Genomic DNA, 18756 nt, shown 5'->3' with positions numbered 1-18756 from the left:
TAATATAAATATATATATATATGTACATATATACACACTCATGAGTTCACCCATTTTAGATTACTTTTCAGCTTTTTGACAGGTGTTTTGCCAATCACTAATGTTCAACAAAATTCTTGATTGACTTGCAGGTGAGAGAAGGGATTATGCCCTCATTATTGTGCAATTTTGGAGTTGGCATATAAAAGTTACAGGAGGTCTAAGTGATACAGCCTGCTCTTCAAAAATAAGTTTTATTTACTTTGCTTGTTCTGGGATTGTATCCAGTAGCCCAGTGTTCTGTCGCTCTTTCTTGAGTTTTTCGTGATGAGTTAAATCTGTATAATATCTATATCAGCTTAGATATACCTGTGTGCGTGTGTCTGCATGTGTTTATACACACACACACTCACATATCTCTCTTTGTCTACTTTAGACTTTAGGTAATCGAAACGCCACTCACTAGACTTTTAAAACACTGAGAAGAAACCACTGAAAATCCACTTAAAAGAACACTGACATCACCGACAAAAAATACAGGTAAGTAACCATTTGGCCACACCACAACGTAATGCAAGTGACCCATATGAAACCCACATCCCCCTAAGTGAGGGGTTGTGCACCCCACATCCCCCCTAACTAAATATACCAACTCCGAGATTGCAGTACAGTGAGGAAGGGGGCAAAGTTCACCATTGTGGAAAAGTGGTTACTTATCTGTAATTCTTTGTTGGTGGTGTTACTGTTCATTCAAGTGGATTTTCGGTGCTTTCGTCTCGGCATTCTAAAAGTCAGGTAAGTGGCGTTTCGATTATCTAAAGTAGACCCACAGATATATATATATATATATATATATATATATATATATATATATATATAAATAATATAGACACAGATATGTATATGTATATGGGAAATGGTCAAAATACAAAAACATCGAATCTCTGTTGCAGATTGTTGCTGGTATATTGAAAAACATTTCATAAAATACAAGCATAATGAAAGCAAATAAGATAAGAAAAGGAAACTCTACTACCATATTTATTCAGGTGGTATAATTTATCAGCTGATTGTGAGTCAAGCAAATAAGCCAGCTTTTAAAAAACACAGGTCGATGAAAGTAATGTAACCCATATGTTATTTATATAAATGTGTGTGTGTGTGTGTGTGTGTGTGTGTGTGTGTGTGTATGTGTGTGTGTATGTGTGTGTGTATATATATATATATATATATATATATATATATATATGTGTGTGTGTGTGTGTGTGTGTGTGTGTATGTATATGTGTGGGTGCATATCTGTCTATAGATATTTATATATAGATATACATATATGCACACGGACACAAACCCAGGTACAAGAAATGTCCAGATGAATGTAAATATTAATAGTGTTTTATTTTGTGTGTTATTGTATGTGCATAATATTATAATTATAAATAAGAAGTGCTGCTTTTAAGAATATGAGGTAAATAAGTTTCTTCAAGAAGAGAGAGGAACTTTTGTCATGTTAGCCAGGTAAATGCTGCTGTCACTTTAAAATGGAACTGCTTTAAATGCAAGTAAAACATTGCTATATTAGATGTAGATTTGTGTACTGCAACAATGTTGTGAGAAATAAGGACCAAGGTAAGCCATGCAGAATTAATTTTCCCCCTTCTAGGAGGGGGGATTGACTTCTGGATTAGTGGCTCTGGACGTAAGACAGCAGGGTGATTAAGGGCTTGGAAGATGACAGTAGGAGCGAACTAGAGATTGTTCCTGTTACAGGAATCTGGAAGAGAGATCTATTCAGAAGCTCAAAGAGAAGAGAGACTTATTGAAGGAGACTGTGTGTCAGCTGTATGTGACAATATTTATGGTCATGCTGTGAACTTTTGTTAAGGTTTAAGACTAGTGTTTTGGAAAAAAACTCCTCCTTAATTTTTTTAACAATAAACCAGTGCTGTCTTTGTAAGATTGTTAGTCTTTTCGAACTTAAATATGTGTCTACCTATGTAGATGTAGAGATAGATATACATATACACACAGACACATGCACACATATGTAGTGATTCTGTTATGAGTGATCAAAATGTCCAAATGCCAAAACATCTTAAATACTCATAATACCAAAAGACCCCTAACACTAAAAGAGCTAAAGGAAAACAAGTTCCTTTTGTGATCTTTACACTAAGCTCCAATTTGTCTGAACATTGTCTTGAGCCCTGTTAGTAGTATGAAAAGGGGTTTTCTAAGGTGAGACATAGGGTAGGGGGATGGATAAGGTTAGGGTTAGCAGGCAATACTAAGTTGGTAGGGGGGTTTCATACATACATACACACATACACACACACACACACACACACACACACACACACACACACACACACACACACACACACACACACACACACACCCCAAATCTATCCCCTCCAATAAAATTAGACACAGACACTCTCTCCCCTATGGAAACCCTATTTATTTATTTCTGTGATACAGACATTTGAAAATTTGAATGTTCAACCATAACAACTTTGCCAGAATGGCTACAGTTTATTAAACAAATGTATGCTTGATAAGCTAGCTACCAGGCAGTGTGAACACTGCTTCTCAACTAATTGTCCCTGTTGAACTGATACTTCATTCCATTCCCATGGGAAAAAATGGGAAAAAGGAAGTTGTGGCTGGATAAATAGATGGTTTTGTGTGTGTAGATATATATATATATATATATATATATATATATATATATATATATATATATATATATATAAAACATACATGTATATGTGGGTGCACTTCACTCTGTCAAGTAGCCAATTTGTCAGCACCATTAAGTGATTGGGAACATCCTTTGAGACATTCTTTAAGTTCTGTAGAAGTCAAAAGGATGAAGATGAAGTGTGTGTGGGTAATTTAAGTGCAGACTGAGATTTTATTGACAAAATTTTTAGAAATACCAAACGTTTTAGCATTAGGGGTGGGAGTGAGTGGGTGAGTAGGGTTACAAGAAGGGCTAGTGAAGGGTATAGATTTTGCTTTTTGCTTGCATGGTGGTATATCTGTGTGTGTCCTGGTAGTGGCAGTGTTATAGAGAGGGATTTTCATAAGAGAAGGTGTAGGGTTGGGGATTAGGGGGACAGGGTCAACGTACATTAAGATGATACCCCTGGCCGTAACCCCAACCTTGCACCTTAACTTTCATTAACAGTACCACTATTCAGACCAAAGTGCCTGAAGTTAGTGGTAGCTATTTGGTTAACAGATTATTTTGTTTACATATTGCAGTCAGCTGTACTTTTGATCCATTGCGTTTTTCCATTAGTGTACTTTAAATGGGCCAGTATCAGTCACCTGCGTTTCAGTGGGTGTGCAGGTCAATACTTTAGCATTGACTTGTGTCTATCGGTATACATCAGTCTCGGAAAAAAAATGACATCAAGACTTACATCATTAGGATAAGTAAAACAATTTTTTTGCAGAAGGGAAGCCCCCTGCAGCCTGACCGGGGGCCATGACCTTATCCCTTCAGCATTAAATAATAAGTGCTTAGCAGAGGAGGGGAAAGTACCCTACTTTGCACTGTTCTTCGACTTCTGAAATGGATACCATCAGTACCCACTGCAAAGGTGTACAGACACAGCCTCTCTATAATTCATGAGAACCCCAAATCACAGGATCTGTCAACTATTTCTACAGTGTCTCTACATGGTTATGGGAATATAAAGCACACAAAAACTATAATCAACCAAAGTACTCAGCTGAGATTGAGCGTTGAAGTTCTGGCAATCAACAATATCAGGATAACTCATGTTTACACACACACACACACACACACACACACACACACACACACACACACACACACACACACACACACACAAAATGGGGACTTGATAGCATAACCCCCAGCCTAGCACATCTTACCTTTGTGAACTAGCCCATAAGTAAACAGTAGTAATCTGCTATGTAATAGATGTAAGATGACTTCTTGCTGGTAGATTTGCATGTAATCCATTTATATATGCTTACTGCATACCATTTATGTTCAAAATACCATTTAAACAAAATGTCATCCTCTTCAGCTTGAGAATTATTTAATTATTTTTTTCTAGTGAATCACCTTCAGTTTTCTTCATCTGCATCACAGGTTCCTGTTAAGCAAAGAGACATTTTCTCAATATACTTTACTCATAGTTTCACATGTAGCAGTACAGCATAATGAATGTCCAGCCAAAATAGCCGGGCGACCGTCCTTTTTCCATTAGTATAAGTCTGATTTACAACGGGCATGCTGACCAATCAGCGTGCACATTTTGGAATATTAATGGGGAGTCGTCGTATAATTGGTGGTATTCTCCTTCCAGTGCAAAATATTTGATCACATTCATAGTGTTAGTATTGTAGTACCTGTTTGGGAGCAGTGAGTGAGCACAGTCTTATAAGAAAAGTCTCATGAGAGATAATAGAAGTACTCTGCAGCAGTAGACATTCTGCTGAAAGAGTGAACATCTTCATTTAAGTAGTGCTCGTAGCAAATCTGGATGTTTCTTTCATGTCTGCATCAAATAAAGTAATCTATGACTCGCTGATGAAACCTGCAGTGAAGACAGTTGCATACCAGTGATTTTTTCACCTCCTACCAACACTTTCTGGCCTTTCCTGTAAGTTTTTTGTTTGTAAACAGAAAGTGGTTATTTTTGGTAATTATGACAGCAGCTTAGCCTGGCACCTCTCCTTACCATCTGCAGTCACTATAGAATTCCAAACAAATACGAAGGGATTAATAGGTGTTAAATGAAGCCTTAGTAAATTGCAGTTAATTCTTATTAAACACACTGTCATTTTAGCTGAGCTGCTAAGAGGTCTTCACTGTTTCTGTGTCCTGTGTTGCACTGACAAACAAATGTTTCCTTTCTTTGGCTTCTTCTTTTGCAGTATATTATGTCATAGTTAAGCATTAAACTATGTCTTCAGAGTTGTCTTTGAGGGTTTTCACTGTAAATCTACAATTTGTTACAATCTATTAAAATGTTTAGACTAGTTTGCTAGGAGAGGTCTGTGTCTTATTTCAGCTTTAGTACAACATTTAACAAATACACAAACTTAAAAGAAAACATGAATTTGCTCGTCATTCTAAAGAGGTATCCCTGGGTTATCACCACAGAAGGTCTGTCTGACTTAATGCTGGGTGTCTTTCTAAAATGCAGAACATTCTAAAGAATGTTAAATCTGTAAAGTAAAGAAGTAGGCTGATGGGGGGGGACTACATGGCTCTGTGTTCCTTACCCAGAGACAATACAGGATGCGATGAGCATACCTCTCGACCTCTTAGAGCAAGAAATCTGGCGAAAGACGCACATAATGGGGGGGGCAAAGATCCAAAAATAGGGACACGTTTTAAATATTGCACTTACAGATTTAGAAAGTTGATAGAATAACAGGTTTTGCATTAGCATATATTTTCTGAAAGATATGAAGTCTGAAATTCAAATGTGTGCTGTTATTTTCTGACTTCAGGCCTCAGTGATTTCCCAAAAAAAAAACACAATTTTATGAGAAACAGACTAAAAGTATGAGGCAAAAGTCTGGACAGTCTGCAAAAATGTAGACAGTTGAGAGGTATGTTGAAGATGAATGAGGCTGTCACTCAAATGAACTGTTTTTTAGAATAAGATAAAAACATATGGGCTAGAAAACGTTAAAGAAATAGTCTGCTTAATAAATGAGCCTCAAGTCTTATGGGACAGTGAACAAGTCCTGTAATTCAGCTTATGTGTGACATCACTGTTGTTTTTCCTTTATGATTCACAACTATCCAGTGGATATGTCATCCTTACTGTGTCACATTCCGGTGTGTTCACCCATTCCCTCTTGGAAAACTACTCCTTGAGATCCATCCAGTCTTCCCAATGACTGCAACTGCAAATGGGTACTTGGATGATGAATCTTACAGAAAAGTCTCATTGCAAAGTTAAGTTTGCCAGAAGGCCTTCAGCTACACTTGAAACAGGTTGACTCAGAGTAATGCCATATTTTTCAAGGGAATTGCTAGACTGGCAATGAAACTTCTGGGCAGTATTTTAAAAGGATTAGAGCTTTAGTAATATGAAGAATGCGTTTACTGTGAGTAACATTTAGAAGTGTATCAGGACACTTTGTAAAACACACACACACACACACACACACACACACACACACACACACACACACACACACACACACACATTGTAGATATGTAACTACTATTTCTTTTTACTAATTCTAGAAAGAAGAGTACCACATGTCATGCAACTGGCATTAGCTTGTCAGAGGCTATACACCTTCATGTGTTATATTCCTCCCCCATTTCTAGCTATGACATGTAATGTTTATAAACAGATGTGAAATGTATCACATTACTTACACTGATCAGATGTTCTTCGTGTTTCACTGTTGCAGTCATTACAATTGGGTAATCCTGCTGGCAGGTTGCCCTCAGTCAGCCTGAATTCCAAAGTCTTGGGTCCTGTGTCTGCTGCTGTTGCCCCTTCCCTGATATCAGGTCGTCAGGGGTATAAAAGAAGCAGCCGATGCCATTTTCTTCAGTCGTTCTTGCCGCGTGGTACCTGAAGCAGAAGCAGTTCGCAAGTGCCGGTCGGCCGACTCCTGAGATTTTCATGTTCGAATTTCAGATCCGAAGTCTTCAATAAAGCTAAGTACCCTGTTGGGGAAACTTTTTTCTTGCTCCAGACTGATGTCAGAAAAAGTAAATAATTGTATTTCTTGTAGAAAGCAAATACCTCATAAGGACTTTTATTCTTACTGTATTCCTTGCCTAGGCCCTGATCACAATGTTTCTGGTTGTTGGTTTTGTGCTAGATTTAACCAACGCACTATTAAGCGTCGGTATGATTTTGCTTTAAACTATTTTGGATGCCGGTTTAATTATCCAGAAATGTCAGATAGCCATCAGACTACCAGATTTCACAAAAAACGCAAAGAAAAGGAGAGAGAGAAACAACCGAGGCCCAAAACCGACGATGAAGCTTCTCCTAAGCCAGTGCCGGTTCGCCGGTTCTCAGTGAGGTGCTTTCACAGCCCCTGACGCCCGCTACTTTAGAGTCTCAGGCCGCTACCAACTCCCACGTGGAGTCAGCCATGCCCCTGGGAACTCAAGGGATTGGAACCTCGGATACTATTCCCTCAGATGGGTCCGGAGCCACTGAGCAGGCACCGGCGTCTGAGGGTGTATTCAGACCTAAACATCTTTACATTAAACCAACTTCAGCTTCACAGGCAAAGACTAAAGCACCTTCTAAAGCAAAGAAACAAACTCAAGAGCCACATGGACAGGCCTCTATGCCCAAAAAACAGATGCTCAAAATGGCCAAAGACTTGATTACCTTGATCAGGGGTTCCCATCCCCCTCCTGCTAAGAGGCCTAGGCAAGAGACTGACTATGAATCTTCAGATCAGGTTTCTATTTCTTCTGATTCCTCTTCTGATCAGGAATATTCTCTTCCCCCATATGAGGATTCTGATGCTGAAGAATCTATACCTTCAGCTTCTCCTCCAGAGGACTATTCTTTTGGGGAAACCTTGCATACAATGAGGGAGCATTTCCACTGGGAGAGCCAAGATTTTTCAGAATCTAAAAAGAGGCTCAGAGATTTCCTTTTACTACCTCAACACAGGCCTCTAGCCATTCCACCTGTGTTAGACATTGTAGATGATGTATTTTCGGAGTCTAGTCTTACCCCTGACTCCTTACCTCCAGCTCCGGTTAAGCCTGATGGATATTACAGTGTTCCTGACTCTCAAATTCCTTTTTAAAAACCCTGCTGCAGACCCAGAGACTATTTCACAGGGTCCTAAAGGAGTTAAGGCTTCTGCTGCAAAAAACCCTAGCCCCTCTGACAGAGATTCTAGGGCACTGGATAGATGGGGAAAAAGGTTTACACATCTGCTTCCTTGGCTATAAGGGCCTTAAACTGTCAGTTTCATATGCTCAAATATCAGCAACATGTCATGGCATTGCTTAAACAGAAAATGTTGGTAAACTCTGAATGTGCAGAAAGCAAGGAAATGCAGGATTTATTGCATGCAGTTGAACAAGTTGGAAAGCATACTTTGCAATGTGGTTTTGATGTTTTGGAGGCCTCCTGCAGGGCCTCAGTTATGGGTTCTATAATTAGGAGGCTTGCTTGGTTAAAGGAACAAAATCTGCCTGATCGTGTGAAAGTTAAATTATTAGATGCACCTTTACAGCATGATACTTTGTTTGTTGTTAAGGCAGAAAAGGTGTTAAAGAAAATGGAGGACAAAGCTAAATCTATGCAAACTGTCAGATTTTTTACAAGTACAGCCACCAAGGTTTAGTAGACACTGGCCTACAAAGAATTGGTCCTTTCCTGTGTCAGACAGACCTCAAAGGGGCACATCCAGATGCCCTAGAGGCAGATCCTAAGTGCAAGGTTCATACAGGTCAAAGCAATGGGGTGCTTCTACCTCCAAAGTTGGAGAAGACAAATCACAACATTACAGGAAACAGTCCCAATGACTTCCCCCTACCTGCACCAAACACTTATCTCCTGGCAGCACCCTTAGGGGGAAAATTAGCACTTTTTTCTCAAAATTGGCACATTATAACCCAGGACAAGTGGGTTCTAAACATAGTGTCACAAGGCTACAAGTTCCTTTTCCATACCCTGCCAAAGGCAAACGGCTGGCCAGATCTGCCAAAAAATCAATGGGCAGAGGCACAAAAACATGTCTCATCCCTCATGGACATGGGGGCCATTCAACAAGTACCAGAGCAAGAGCAGGGGCAAGGATTTTACTCAAGACTGTTCTTGGTACCGAGAAAGGACAAGACCTGGAGACCAATACTGAACCTATATACCCTGAACACATTCCTGGATATACCAAAATTCAAAATGTTGACTTTGCAGCAGCTTCTGCCCATGCTGGGCAAGCATGCTTGGCTTGTGACATTAGACCTAACAGAGCATGCCTGCATGTCCCAATCAGACAATCGTGCAGAAGATACCTCAGATTCAAGGCTGGCTCAATGCATTACCAATTATCTGCACTGCCCTTTGGCTTATCTACTGCGCCCAGGGTCTTTACAAAGTGCCTGGCACCAGTAATTGCATTCTGCAGACAAAGAGGAATACAAATATATCCTTACCTGCATGATTGTCTAATTCAAGCAGAGAACAAGGACATTCTTCTACAGCATCTGGCGTTTGTGAAAATACTTCTAACATGCCTAGGGTACACAGTCAATGAAAAGAAATAAAAACTAGGACCCTCTCAAGAGATAATATTCCTGGGTGCAAGCTTAAATACAACTGCCCAGATGGCTTATCTCACTCCAGACAAACAAAGGCAACTGACTACCTATTTCAAAATGTTGGCAACAAAGGCCCAGTTATCTGCAAGAAAATTTCTGCAGGCTTTGGGCTTCATGGCATCCTGCATCCTACTAATTCCATATGCAAGACTGCATATGAGGAAACTTCAGTGGTACCTAAAAAGTGTTTGGACTCAACATTGCCACAGCCTGGAGACAATGATTACTCTCATTCCCTGCTTGCAACAGGAGTTTCGATGGTGGGCAAAGGCTTGTTACCAGAACAAGGGACAGCCATTCACATTACCCCCAGTCAGGCAGACACTAACAACAGATGCATCAGATTATGTCTGGGGAGCCCACATGGCAGGAAGATGCATTCAGGGCACATGGTCCTCAAACCAAATGCATCTACATATCAATCAAAAAGAGATGCTAGCTGTTCAAAATGCCCCGACAGCCTTCAAGGACCTACTTCATCCAGGGCAACTACTGATAAAGACAGACAACACCACGGTCATGTGGTATATTAACAAGTAGGGGGGGCACACATTCTTACCCCCTTTGCAGACTAGCCATGACTTTGTGGGACACAGCATTGACTTACCAACTACATCTGCAGGCACAATTCCTGTCAGGAAAGGAAAATACTCTGGCAGACAAACTAAGCAGAAATCTCAAGGATCCCCACGAGTGGCAGCTGGATCCACAAGTCTTCAGCATGATAACAAGGAGTTGGGGTTGCCCGGACATAGATCTATTTGTCTCCCCTCACAACTACCAACTAAAAAGATTCTGCACAAGAACTTATCACAGACAAGCATGGAAAATGGGCTCCCTATCTTTCAGCTGGAAAAACCTATCAGTATATGCCTTTCCTCCACTGCCACTCCTCCCCAAGGTACTCCTAAAGGTCAGTCAGGAGAAGCCAAAGATGATACTGATTGCCCCAGACTGGCCCCGCCAGTACGGGTATCCAATCCTAAGGAACTTGTCTCAATGCCCAGCTTGGACCTTACCTCAAATACTCCATCTACTGTCCCAGCAAAACAATCAGATCCTGCACAGCCAACTCAGGACTTTAAACCTGGCAGCATGGCGGATAATGTAATCATACAAAACACACCTCTCAGTAAAGCTGTGATGGATATCATTTTGGAAGCCAGAAGGCCTAGTACTAGAACATCTTATGCTGGAAAATGGAAGAGATTCTCTGCTTGGAACCAGGCACAAGGAACTGATACATCTGTACCAAATATTCCTCAGATTTTGCAATACTTAACTGAGATGCTGGACAAAGGCCTATTTTTTTCATCAATTAAAATTCATGCCTCTGCCATTTTGGCTCATTACAATACAGAGACACCAATCTTTTCTCATCCTTTATTAAAGCAGTACCTCAGAGGAGCCAAAAATTTAAGGCCTCCAAGGAGATCACCAATACCTGCATGGGACCTCAACTATGTCTTGGAAAATCTCACCCTGCCTCCTTTTGAGCCAGTGGCTACTGCTGATATAAAGTTTTTATCTTGGAAAACAGCTCTGCTCCTAGCAATAACTTCTGCAAGACGAGTTTCAGAGCTACAGGCACTCATGGCTGTGGAACCTTTTTATCATGTTTTATCCAGACAGGGTTTCTCTAAGGACAAACCCGACATGTATACCTAAAGTGGTGCCCAGTGTGGCTCTTAACCAAACTATTCATCTGCCAACTTTTTATCCAAATCCACAGAACAAGGGGGAGAGAATTCTGCATTCCTTGGACGTGCACAGACAGCTTAGATTCTACTTGGACAGAACCAAAGTTTTCAGGATCACAAGGAAAGGCTATCTCAAAGCAGACTATTTCAAAGTGGATAGGCCACTGCATTCGTTTTTGCTATTTTCAACATGGCAAGCCAGTGCCTAAGGGCATTAGGCCACATTAGAGCTGCAGCCACTTCAGCAGCCTTTTTCAGGGGATTGCCAACCAAAGACATTTTAGAGGCTGCTACTTGGAGTTCAGTGCACACCTTTACAAAGCACTATCATCTGCCACTCTACTCTAAATCCAGGACAGGCTTTGCCACTGCAGTTCTGCAGGGCCTCATAGCCGCTCCTAATGCTGTTTAGCTCCAGCCTCCCAACCTTAGCTTTGGGACTCCACCCAAATGTAATGACTGCAACAGTGAAACACGAAGAACATAGTACAGTTGTGTACACTTACCATAAATGTAGATGTTCGAGTGTATTCACTGTTGCAGTCCAGGTTACCCACCCGCCATCCCCCTTTTTTCTGCTGGAACTTATCTTCCCTTCTCTGATTTATACAATCTATGTGGTGTATTTGCTTGTAGATGAAGGTAAAGTTTATATTGGTACATGTGTTTTTATATATATTAATTTTGGCTTCCCTTTTGGGGGGCACCTGATATCTGGGGCAAGAAAAACTGAAGAAAATGGCGTTGGCTGCTTCTTTTATACCACTGATGACCTGACGTCAGGGGAGGGGTGACAGCAGCCAACGCAGACCCAAGACTTTGGAATTCAGGCCGACTGAGGGCAACCTGCCAGCAGGATTACCCAAATGTAATGACTGCAACAGTGAATGCACTCGAACATCTACATTTATGGTAAGTGTACACAACTGTACTTTACATTACCGTAACTTTATAGTAAGCGTGTCACTGGCTTGTTTTTTTTTTTTCAACAAAATCTGTTTTTTCATTCACATCAATTAAAATTTCAGAAAATGCAGATTTTCAGTCTTTGATAGCACGTTTAACTTATTTGTCCATTTGCCTTGCTGGAGTCTTTAATGGTATTCAGTAGCTAGAGTATTTCGTAGGACTTTTATCTCTGGGTATCTGATCTTCCTTTTTGAATAGTTCTTGCTGCTCTTGGTTTTTCTGGAGGAATTACTGGATGAGACTCCTCAAATATTGGCTGTCACAGTCTGGTTGATCTTCAATGAACTTCAGTATATGACATACCAAAATGTCTGTGATTATTTCTATTTACTTCTCCATTTTCTAAACAAATAACATAGGGATAGGACCACAGTTCAGTTGCTTAACAAATGCTTATGATTCAGCCTTTAACTTTCCTGTGCATTCTCTTTCTTTATCTCTAAATTTTCCCATTCATCACTTAAAAGTTTCATTGGTTTTATTTTGTTTTGTTCCATTTCCTTAGCTCTGTAATGATTTTAAAGCATGATTATTGTAATTAAAATAGGTCATTTGCTTTTCAACCTTCTGCATGTTAACATTTCAGCTAGTGATAGTTTGTGTCCCTGCAATGCATTTTTCTTGTTTTCTAGAACTGTGAGATTGTGTCTTTTTAGCTTTTGCTACTGCTCTTTCTCATAACTTTCATAACTTTTTCCATTGTTTGGATAAACCTCGAGGTGGACAGACATTGTCTGAAATGCCACTCATACTAGAACTAACGTCTTTCGGCTTTTCCCGGTTAGGGGTCGCCACAGCAGAACTCCAGTCCACTTATGATTGGCAGTGGATTTTTACGGTGCCGAGGTGCCAGCCCAACTCCCAACCTTCAAAGAAGCCACACCCATTCATGCACACACCTACCTGCATGTCTTTAAACATCACTCAACCATGGGGAGGACATGCAGACTATATACAGAAGGCTCTCCAGCCGAGAATTGAACCGGAGAACTTCTTGCTGTGGTGCAGCGCTAACCGCTGCACCACCACGCCCTAATAATCTCAATTGCTAGCTTTTCTGTTGTAGATCACTAGCAGATGTGATGACACCAGGTATCTCCTGTCTTTAAGAATACAGTCCCTAATACATTAATCAGACTTGCAGGAAGCATTGTGCGCATTTGAGGAGTATGGAAGGTGCATGGTTTCTTCAAATTGAAATACATTTTGCATGCTTAATTCCACAATTGACCTGATACCAGTTAGCTGTTAACTCTTTCTTTGGACTGCTATAGTGCATTTTCATATTTTGACATAATATGATGTGACTCAGCATGGTTTGTCTGAGTAAACATTCCTAATCAATAGATTCTCTCTTTTGCTGTTTCTTTGCACTTTACAAATTGCAGATGCGACTATTTTATTCTGTCAAATATTTGTCCTCCCATTTGTCTGGAAATATTATTTTATCAGCTTTGAACACTAAGCCTTGAACACCATGCATTTATTCCTTGAAAGAAAAATAAGAAAATGTCTTTCATCGCAGGGGACTTTGGTCATTCCAAACTCTCTTTGTAACTTATTTTAGTAATTGTATTTCCAAGCTAGTATCAGTTCATTTCTGGAATTATTGTGCTATATATTTTTTCTGTCATTGGGAACTGCATGTTGCTCAGACTTTGTTCTTTACATTTCTTCACCATCCTTTAACAATACAAACAATTTCTGAACACACTTCACAAGTCCTTGTTCTCTGTCTCCCCCATTTTTTTTTACCATAAACATATTTGTGGAATTAGTCACATCCATACAGTATTATGCCAGAAGGTTTCTTTTCTGTCTAAGCTTGTGTGATCTGTGCATCTGTAAATGCTGTTGAACCATTAGGTAACTCGTCCATTCTCTTGTAAGGTCATACCTCATGTATCATTCTGACTGGTGCTTTCTTGCAGCACAGCTGACTTTTTCGTATTACATAATACTAACATTAAAATACTATAAGTATTTTCTTGAGCTGCTAAATACTCTGGTACTATTTACAGCTCTATTCTCAGGGTATGTCTTGCTCTGAAAACTTTCTTAAAAGCATAGTTATGTCTTGCATATCGGTAAAGCCTTTTCAAGGTACTGCATCATTCCTAAATACCTTTGATACTTGCTTGCTTATCTCCTTGTCTAGGCATTTGCACAGTTGCTGTGACTTTACTTTCCATCAGGCTTCATTCATTCCCTTTGTCATCACTGTATGAACCATGTCTTTATCAGTCTTTTACCAGGTCTATATTAGAAGCTCGAAGATCCTGTTCAGTGAATACGAAAAGAGCGACACATATTGCGCGAACCATGAAAACAACGAACGTTCAAAACCGGGAAATTCGAAATGTCGATTTGTCATAGTTGGCCCATCTGCGGTATAGCTCCATAAGGTAAGTGTGAGATAGTTATGGACTTTAGGGTTAGGGTGTGGGTTAAGGTAAGTGCATAGTTAGGTAATTTATGTAAGGTTTAGTGTAGGGTTAGAAATAAGGTTTTGTTAAGTGTATGTGTGTAGCTTATTTATTTTGTTTGGGTATATCTCTGTAGGGTAAGTGTGCGATGGTTATGGACCTTAGGGTTAGGGTGCGGTTAGGGTAAGTGCATAGATAGTAATGTATGTAAGGTTTAGTGTAGGGTTAGAAGTAGGGTTTTGGTTAGTGCATGTATGTGGTTTATTTATTTTGTTTGGGTAGGTAGTATGTCGCGGGTGGTGGGGTTGGCCGAGTATGACAATTTGTGATTTTAAATTTCGTGGTTTACGGTGTTTGGTGTTTTCGCGGTTCGGTAATCATGTGTCGCTGTTTATGTATTCAATTAAATGGTCTTTCGAGCTTATAATATAAACCCCCTTTTATCATACTCATTTTGTGTCTGACCCCAGACTAATAAATGATCATGTTATGCTTGCATTGCCTTCCATGCCTTCAGTTACCTTTGTAGCAGTACTTTGGAATACCTCTGATGTCAATGAATCACAAACAGAACTCTAAAGAATCTTTACCTTCTTAATGGCATATAAATTTGATGCAGTTTGGCGCTTCGTCCTAAATGTTTATTTGCCTAAATCTCTGGTTTGCATCTAGTATTAAAAAGCACTTAGAATCTTAGCTGTAGAGATCACTTTTTTAGGTGCTAGCAATGGGTTATACTCTTTTAAATGTTATATTCTGTTTTAATCCCTTTATTCAAATCTTGCACATCGATACAAATATGAATCTTGTCATGATTCACAACTGTAATTGTACTAGTCATACATTTGTTTGACATTAATTTCTTAGTAATAGCAGCCAGCCTTTCTCTTGGTTTCAGTTCCTGCTTTTTTTCTTTCTGCTGAGAGCTACTTGAACATTCTTTGAAACATGTATTTGGATTTATTTGTAAATTATATTTCTGGCTCACTTCCTGTGCCTTGAAATAAATTAGCATAGTTCTGAAGGATATCCTTGCTCATAACTCTCAACCTCTTGGAGTAAGAAAACTGGACAAAGTCAAAAATAATGAGGAACAAAGACCCAAAAATAGGGACAATTTTGAAATATTGCTCTTACAAACTTAGAAAGTTGATAGAATAACAGGTTTTTCATTAGAATGAATTTTCTGAAGTGTATGAAGTCTGAATCTGCAATGTCTGCCATTATTTTCTGACCTCTCCTCACAGATTTGGCAATGATTTGCCAGTAGACTACAATTTACGAATGACAGGCCAAAAATATGAGGTGAAAATCTGGACATTCTGCGAAAATCTGTACAGTTGGGTGGTATGTCCTTGCTGTGTCTTTGTGCAATGTTTAAGATACCTGTGCAACTGTGTGAGTGCTTTTGAATGTGTACAAGAATACATTTTTCTGTGGTTTGACATTTTGAATTTGTTTTACCATTACTAGTTTATTACCAAACAGGTGACCTAGAATATTGGGAGATTGAACTTTGAGTGCTACAATCTGAAAGATAGTGTGCTGCTTATTTTATATATATATATATATATATATATATATATATATATATATATATATATATAGATATATAGCTTATGAACCAATGACTTTACTTGGGACCATTAATATGTTAACATCACGGATGCAGTACTTGTGATTTTTATGCCCAGTGCTTTCAAAAGTATTTTCAGAAGCTATGTTACAACATGCACATGAGCTAGCTTAAATTCAGCATTTACTTATTAAATCTCAGCATGTTTTGCCAACAGTATGACTTGAAATGTAGCATCACCATTTTGATGTATTTTCTGTCTTTACTGTATCAACTCCTTCTCACTAATAATATCAAGAAACAATTTTGTTTTTCCTGTTTCTATTCAATAACATGCATATTCTTTTGGACATACTTGTCATTTCCTTTATGTACTTGAGAAAATGATTCTGGCATCCACAGTTTCTACAAATCTAAGTGCAAGAAACTTCTTACTTGCATGTTTACAGCTATGCCTGATACACACAGCTTTAATATCAACCTTTACTGTTATGGCACATTCTTAGTGTTTCTCATTTTCTATACGACTTGTGTTTTGTCTTACACACATCACACTCTCTCAATTCTTTTGTGTAATTATAACTGCACTCATTCTGAATGCATCTACAAAAGGTTGTCTGTTTTTTTTTATTAGCCTGTCCTTTGTTTGATCATTTTAATTTCTTCTTAAGGAATTATCTCACTAATTTCACTCTCTGTGGTTCAGTTTCTCAGCTTGGTAACAGAACTATTCATAGTATTTTACAGTCTTGTGCCATTGTAGGTTCATAATAATTTCTGAATAGCTTTCTCATTGCTACTGTTTTGTTTTGTCTCTCTGTCATCATCTTGAAAAGTATATTATTAAATATATACAAGTCTTTCTCAGCAGCATATGTGGTGCACTGTACCTTTACATGCTTGTCAAGAATTCAGATTGGAGAAGCAGTAAAATGAATTTCTGGATCCAGAGTCTTTAATTTTTCTGCTATGTTGCCGTAAAGCAAGTGAATTCCTGGAGTTTGAAATATAATTGCTTTTCTGACTGCAACTCAGTTTTCTATAGTTGTAAATACATGTTTATATAATTCTTCACTTCTGACACCATGTAACATTTGGATGCTCATCAGGATGGGTCACTAAACATTTTATAAATACTTTATTGATAATATATATTTTTTTGGTTTGGAAGGGTGATGAAATTGAGCTACAAGAATATGTTCGATTCTTGGAAACTACTACAACTTTTCTGAGATTTAAGTTAAAATATTCTAGAACAAATTTTTTTTTGATATAGCATTTAAAAATACTATTGGGCTGATATCAACGAATACCTATAGGAAGGAAGTTCAGGCTAGCAGATTTCTCCGGTATACATCATTTGTGCAAAGGCACTTAGGTTTTCGCGTTTTTTGAATTTCGCGGAAGCAGCATTAAAGATGTGGCCATTGAAGTTTTGAAGGTAAACCGATTTCTCCATAGTTGCAGCATGCATCCTGCTCGTGTTTTTAAAGGGGTAGTTAAAGACAATATATGAGAGTGAGTAGACTGACCACAGATGAAACACTATGTAACCAGCAGTTGGATATGTTAAGACCAGGATTTTAGATGAGAGGTTATGATAAAAGTCTTCTGAATGAAGCCTCTAACTGTGCAGTTAATGAAAGAGATGGTAGAGCTAAACCATAGTTTTCGTCAGAGCATCCACATACTAACCAAAGTTGTAATAACACTAAGTTTAGGTACATCATGAAATATAGTGTTAGTATTGGTGGTGTTACTGATATTTTACAGATAAATTGGGACATACTAACTGCTATGCCAGAATTGGGTAAAATAATAGGTACATCTCTCCACTGGGGAATATAATAGGTGCATCCCCCAGTTTTACTTTTAAGAAGTGCCCTAACCTGAAACAGAAAATATCCAATAAGGAAATGCATGAAAAGAAGGACCAATCCACTAGAATTAAAAGAAAAGGTACTGCTCAATGCTGTAATTGTGTTTTTTGTAAACACATTGATCCTTTGTTACTTTTGAGCATCCACATACAAAGCACATTTGAGTTTGATTGCTTTGCTACTTGTAGTACAGAAAATTTGGTTTATTTAGCTGTGTGCACAACATGTACTAGTTTCTATATAGGTAAATCTAATAGAAAATTTAAGGAAAGAACTTCTGAACATCTTTCAGAAATTAGAAGTAATATACTTACTAATTCATTGGCTAAGTATATACATGACAATGGTACAGATCATGCATTTAAATTTAGAGTAATACAAGTGGTGATATTCTAAATGCCACTGAACTAGCTGAATAAGGTGGATTTTAAAATTGCAGGCTAACAGTGTACCTGGATGAAATGCTTCAGTTAGTTTAAAACCTGTATTAAAACAAAAGCAAATGAAACTGAAGTGAATGTTGCTATTGACTGCCTGTATCTACTGCACTTTTTAAGTTTCCTTTTAATGTCCTTTTTTACATGTCTTGCTGTGTCTTTAAACTTTAGGTTCTCTGTATAACAAGCTGAGCTCTTATTGGGTGATGCTATCATTTATTTTTTATGCATTGAAGAAGTGATTATTCCCAAAAGCTCTGCTATTTGTATTTAGATTAAAATAAGTGAGTTTTTTTTATTTCTGTTGTTGAGATCCAGTGTCTATTTTTACTATTTGTAAAAAAGTACCACATTTTATGCAGTTTGTTGACGCTAGATATGTATATATATATGTATCTATATATCTATATATCTATCTATATATATATCTATATATATATATATATATATATATATATATATATATATAT

At 38.4% G+C, this 18756-nt stretch overlaps 1 protein-coding gene across 4 annotated transcripts in view; it reads left to right on the top strand.

Annotated features, from left to right (window-relative positions):
• The window catches only part of DAGLA (diacylglycerol lipase alpha), a 2305179-nt gene that overhangs the window by 143661 nt on the left and 2142762 nt on the right, over nt 1–18756 (top strand). Inside the window, exon 1 of one of the 4 annotated variants that reach the window (XM_044059503.1) lies at nt 14245–14372. The exons of the other annotated variants lie outside the window; for them this stretch is intronic. The gene's annotated coding sequence lies outside the window, so the exon portion shown is untranslated. Of the gene's footprint in view, nt 1–14244; nt 14373–18756 lie in introns of those variants that run through there. 4 annotated transcript variants of the gene reach the window in all.

Source organism: Protopterus annectens, chromosome 17.part0 (genome assembly GCF_019279795.1).
Source record: "Protopterus annectens isolate FY-2018-M chromosome 17.part0, PAN1.0, whole genome shotgun sequence".
Taxonomy (NCBI): domain Eukaryota; kingdom Metazoa; phylum Chordata; order Ceratodontiformes; family Protopteridae; genus Protopterus; species Protopterus annectens.
This window is presented reverse-complemented; position numbering and strand designations above follow the sequence as displayed.